This window comes from Chinchilla lanigera, unplaced genomic scaffold (genome assembly GCF_000276665.1).
Source record: "Chinchilla lanigera isolate Chin_1 unplaced genomic scaffold, ChiLan1.0 scaffold00097, whole genome shotgun sequence".
NCBI lineage: Eukaryota > Metazoa > Chordata > Mammalia > Rodentia > Chinchillidae > Chinchilla > Chinchilla lanigera.
In genome coordinates this window covers 5,275,621-5,281,430 of record NW_004955498.1, presented here as the reverse complement: position 1 = coordinate 5,281,430, position 5,810 = coordinate 5,275,621, and the positions used below count along the sequence as shown (strand labels likewise).

The 5,810-nt window shown below is 43.2% G+C and overlaps 1 long non-coding RNA gene across 1 annotated transcript; it reads left to right on the top strand.

The window, feature by feature from the left end:
- Window positions 1-638: 638 nt before the first annotated feature.
- LOC106146848 lies at window positions 639-5,456 on the top strand. The gene is made up of 3 exons (XR_001231450.1): window positions 639-718; window positions 1,341-1,429; window positions 5,022-5,456. It is a non-coding gene; the product is annotated as an uncharacterized LOC106146848 (long non-coding RNA).
- The last annotated feature ends 354 nt before the right edge of the window (window positions 5,457-5,810 follow it).

The following is a 5,810-nucleotide window of genomic DNA, read 5'->3' as shown; positions in this document are numbered from 1 at the left end:
GCACCCCTTTGCCTCAGGAGAGGCTGGGCCTAGTTCTGAGCACTGAGCTTCAGGTGGGAGGAACAGAGAGGACCTGGGCTAGATTAGGACAGGATGAGGCCCTGAAGGCACGTGAGGGATCCCCAAGCCAGGGAGAGAGCCACCAAACACCCCACATCTGCCTGTGTTGTAGTCCAACAACAGGAGAGGGGGGAATTCAGACCATCAACCTCCTTTGCCTCAGGGCACCTTGAGTGCAGAGAGAGAGAGTCTTGTTTTGAAACCTGTGCTGCAACTTTAGGGAGCAGACAGGACTGGGCTTAGTCAGGTCCAGGTGGGGGATGGTTTAAGCCTCAGATCACATAGGGTTTCCTCAGCTAACCCAGATTCCCTTCTGTCTGCACACACAAAGAAGATATGAGCTACACCACACACCAGGGAAGCTATGATAGGTTGGGCCCCTCAGCCATGTCTGTCCCAGGTGACCTGGTTGTCAAAGTCTTGTTCTGAGGTTAGCATCACAGGTGCGCTAAGAAGATAGGACTCCAGATTGGTTAGGTTAAGCTGAGGGGTGGAGTTGCAAGAGGAAGCCCCATGCCAGGTAAAGATTCTCAAAATAACCACATCTGCCTCTCTTGACAGTCCTGCACCGTGCGGTGGAGAAATCTCAGGTGAACACTTCCTGTGTTCACAGGGCACTCCTGTAATTCAGAGCCTGGATCGGAGGGCTTTGCTTAAGGTGAGAGCAGCAGAGAGGACCTGGTGTCAGCTTGATCAAGTTGAGCTGCTGTGGGGTAAATGTGGAAGCCCTGAGCCAGGTAGCAGGTCCCCAGTTAATACATATCTGCCTGTGTTATCAGCCCTGTACCTGCCACACACTAACCAGGCCACTCCATTTCCGCACCCCACACCCATGGGAGGAGATGTTGTCAGGACTCAAGGGGAAGACATACAGTGAATGGGAGGAGACAGTGCACCCTACATCAGAGGGTGAGCTCCACCCCAATGTCAGCCCCGGGGAGATGCAGTGCACTTTGCCCATGCAACTTGGTATCAGGCTGGAGAGGGCGTAATTCTGAGTAGTATGGCTTCAGGTCAGCAGATCCAAGATATGGGAAGTTGGTCCAATGTCAGTCAGGGTGGCCAAAGGCAGAACTGTGGAGAACACTCACCCTGGCCCGTACTTCCACCTCTGCTCTCCTACGGCAGTGGTGGACCCAACTTGCCAAATGTAGCCACAGGTCAGAAGCAGGCAAATGTGAGCACCTGGGCCTGCAGTAGACAGAAGAGGTCCTCTGTCAGACGAAGGAAACCCTTACAGTGGTGTGCAGATGTGCTGCATTTTTTCTCCCTTGTCTCAGGGAAGTGGCCCTTGCTCTGAGGAGGAGACACGTCCTGTTGGAAAAGGGAGCAGGCCAGGATCTCCTGAGAATCAAGGACAGGAATCCAGGTGAGAAGTGGAAGTTGTTTATACTGGAGCATGTTTGTAATACATAACAATTATACACATTGTGGGAAATTGCTACATGTACGTGACACATATTCATTCTTTTTCATGCCTTTTGCCTGTGCTAACTCTTAAACCCTGCATCTCTGGAAAATATCCATGCATATGAGTGCATACATTCTACATGTTTGGAGTGCATGACTATCTCATTCCTCATAGGCAATTGAATGTGCAAATTTCAGAATTTCTCCCTCTTTTTAATTGTAAAGAGAAAAGAATAAAAATCAGATAACAAAAACAAAGACAAAAACAAAACAACACAAAAAAATAGAAATGATGCAGCATTCCAAGAAAAGATGATAGGAAATTACAGTGGTTGTTGTATTACACCCTGTGACCTTCAGAATAGTTGCTCAGATTACTAGATATAAGCATGCAACAGTAGAAGAGAAAGTAGGCAGAAATTTGAAGACATAGGTGTAGGCAGAGGGTTCAGGAACAAAAACCAAACTGCAAGCGAAATACTCTAAAGAATCAACAACTGGCATCTCCTCCTATTCAAAAGTTTTGCACATCAAAGGTAGTCAACATCAGAGTAAAAAGAAAGCCAGCAAACTGGGAAAAAATTTAGCCAAGTGTCCCTCTGACAAGGGACTTCTATCTAGAACTCATAAAGAATTTTAAAAATCTCCCTCTTTTTTTATCTTACTCCCCTCTTTCCCTAGTCTCTCTTCACATAGCTCCCTTCATGTATGCTAAAGATCTATCTCAGCATTTACTATTGTCTACATTTTATTTGCTCTTTATTTATATTGTAGGTTTCTCCTATAATAGAAACCATGCAATGTTTAAGCGTGTGTGTGTGTTTGATTTACTACATTTAATATTGGGATCTTGAAGTGCATACATTTTCCTACAAAACACTCCAGATTTTCCTTTTTATGAGAGAGTGGTACTCCATTGCACATGAATAACACATTTTCTTTATCCACTCTTCTCTTGATGGACATATAATCTCCTTCCAATATTTAGCTACTGTCAATTTTGCTGCTATAGACATGGGTATGTATCTAGCACTATATTATGATGTCTTTAATTCTCTTAGAAAGAAACCTAGAAGGGAATATCTCAGTTTGGTGTAATTTTTGGTGTTAGCTTTCGAAATAATTTCCACATTGATTTCCATAGGGGTTGCACCACGTTGTACTCCCACCACCACGGAGCACGTGTTCCTTCCACCCCCTCCCCTCAGTCTCACCAGCATTTCCTCTTATTTCATTTCTTGAGGAGGGTCAATCTTTCTGGAGTGAGATGAAATCTCAGTGTTGACTTAATTTGAATTTATTGAATGGCCAGAAAAAAATGGCACATTTTTTTCATGTATTTGTTGGACAATTGTACTTTTTCATCTGAAAAGTGTCACTCATTTGAGAACCCAGTTTCTTGATTCTTTCTTTTAATTTTGAAAAATTATTTTTTTAGTTTTATCTATTCTAGATATTAATCCCCGGTCTGAGGAATGCCAGGAAGATGTTTCCCCATTCTGTAGATCATCTCTTCACTATGCTGTGTGTTTGCTTTGCTGTGCAGAAGCTTTTTAATTAGATAGGATCCTATTTGTTGATTCTTGGTATTACTTCGTGTGCATCTAGGGTTCTGTTCATAAAGAGCTTACTTATGCCTGTGTCTACTGTTTCAGCTCTTTTGTCTTACAGCTGATTTTTTTGTGTTTTATTATTTAGATTGTTGATGTATTTTGCTTTTATCTCAGTGCATGGTCAGCAATATAAGTCTAGGTTCAATCTTCAGCATGTGAGAGCTAGTTTTCTGAGCACCCTTTGGTCAAGACATGATATTTACTTTATCAATGTATTTGGACTTTGTGAAATATAAGACGTTTGAAGTTGCTTGGTGTTGCTTTTGTATTATTTGTTCTGTTGCATTCATCCAGAAGTCTGTTTTTTTCCAATACCGTGCTGTTTTTATTACTATAGTTTGTACTTTATTATGAGGTCAAGGATTGTGATGCTTCCTACCTTCCGCTTGTTGTCTATTATTGCTTTTACTATTCTAAGTCTGTTCTGGTTCCATATAAATTGGAGGATTATATTCCAGAGTTCTGTGAAGAATCCTACTGCAAGTTTGTTTGGGAATGTGTTATATTTGTACAATAGTTTTAAAATTACGACCATTTTTACTGCACTCTTTCTGCCTATATCGGAACAAGTTTTCTTTCCATTTTCTGTTATCCCATTCAGTCTCCTTTCACAGAGTAGTGTAGATTTCACTGTAGAGGTCTTTTGCTTCTTTGGTTTGATTTGTTTCTAAGGATTTCATTTTTTGGTGCCAGTGTGAACATTATTGTTTCCCTCTTCTCTTCTAGAGTTTATTAATGGTGTACAGGAATGCTATTGATTTTTGTGTGTTCGCTTTGTAAGCTTTTCCAGAAGTAATGATTGAATTAATTCTAGAAGCCTTTTGTTGGAGTCTTTGAGGCCTTCTATATACAGGATCATGTCATTTCTAAATAATGATAATGTAGATATTTCTTTCATATACATGTCTTTGATTTCTTTCACTTATTTAGTTTTTCTGACTAATGTGTTCCAAATGATCTGGAGCAGGAGTGGTGGGAGTGGACATCCTTGTCTTATTCTTGATTGTTGAGGGAAAATTTTCCATTTCTCCCCGTTTAATATGAATTTTGTCATTGGCTTATCATAGATAGCTTTCAAGAGATTGAGAGGATGTTCTTCTATGCCTATTTTCTTCAGAATTCTCATCATGGGTGGATATTGGGTTTTGTCAAATTTATGTTCTGCATCTGTTGGGATGATCATATATTTTGTGTCTGGATTGTTATGGTTTTCATTAAAATTTTGAACCAAAGTGAACCATACTTGCTCCCAAAGAATGAATACTACTTTATTGTGATATACAATTATTTTGATGATTTGCTGCTTTCCAGTATCTTGCTAAAGACTGTACATGCACATTCACTATCATGGAGGGAGATGAGTTTTCTGAGACTTTGCTCAAGCAAGCAGAGGACTGGGATCCAGGCCCAGCTGAAGGACATTTGATGGACCTGAGTGAACAGAGAAGAAACTGTTCACCCAGAAGAATGGGACCCTTACACGTTCAAGGCACCCCACCTGTGAGGAATTGGGTTGCAGTACTGTGCTTCCCTTCTGCAGGCAGGGCTCCTCCATGCCTCTTGGAGGAGCTCAGGAGCCAGGGGTGGAGGTGTTGTTGTTGGGCAGTGTCCTCAGCTCACACTGTGGAGGACACACACGCAGTGCAAGAGTGCAGGTGAGGTGCAGGCCCTGATCTATACCGAGGTTTCTCCCTATCCCAAAAAGACATTTCATAGTTCCCAGGTTTCACATGCCACACTCTCTTCCCTAGAGATTTGTCCTCTGGGCTCAACTGCAGCCTGCCAAGCAGCTTCATTTCATATCACACCATCCTGGGGACAGGAGCTTGTGAAACCTAGAGCATGTTCCAAAGAGAAGATGTGTAATGGGCCTTTGTGTGATGGAAAAAGTGTGTGATACTCAGCTGAAAGCATTCATAGTCTCCCTCTCTTCTTCAGGCACCTGAAACCTCAAGAAAACTCTGGATGTCCAAACAGAACATCATGATGCCCCATGGTCAGAGGAGTCAAGACCACAAGCCAGAAGAAAGCCATCCCGGCCAGAGTAGTGCATGGGTCCGCATGGGTGTGCAGGGTCTCGAGGATGAGGAGGAAGCAGCAGCCACTGTTCCGGCTGCATCCTCTTCCTCCTGTGCTTTAATGGGGGCCACAGCAAGAGAAGAGCCTGGGCCCAGGACACCAAGTTGTCCTCAAAATCCTCATGACATGTCCTCTCCGCTCATTGCTGTGGCTTCCAGTGAAAGCAGTCAATGTTGTCAGGGACCCAGCAAGCAAGAAGAGCAGGGCCCAAGTCACTCCCAGGATAAGGAGACACGTCAGATCACGCAGGGTGAGATTGCAAATGATAAGCTAGATAAGATTGTGCGAGTTCTGCTCCAGAAGTATCAGAAGAAGGAGCTGATCACCATGGAAGAACTGGTGCACATTGTGGACCATGATTCCCATGATGACTTCCCTATGATCATTAGGGAAATCTGTGAGTGCATGCATCTGAGCTTTGGCATTATGATGAGGGAAGCGGATTGCCCTGGCCACAAATATGAGCTTGTCTCTGTCTTGGGCCTCACTTATAGGGGGATACTGGATGATGATGACCAGATTATTCCTAAAGCTGACCTCCTGATGCTCATCCTGAGTGTCATCTTCCTAAAGGGCAACCGAGTCAGTGAAGAGCAACTTAGGGAAATTCTGAGACATAGGAAGAACTTAGCTGACAGGGAGCACATT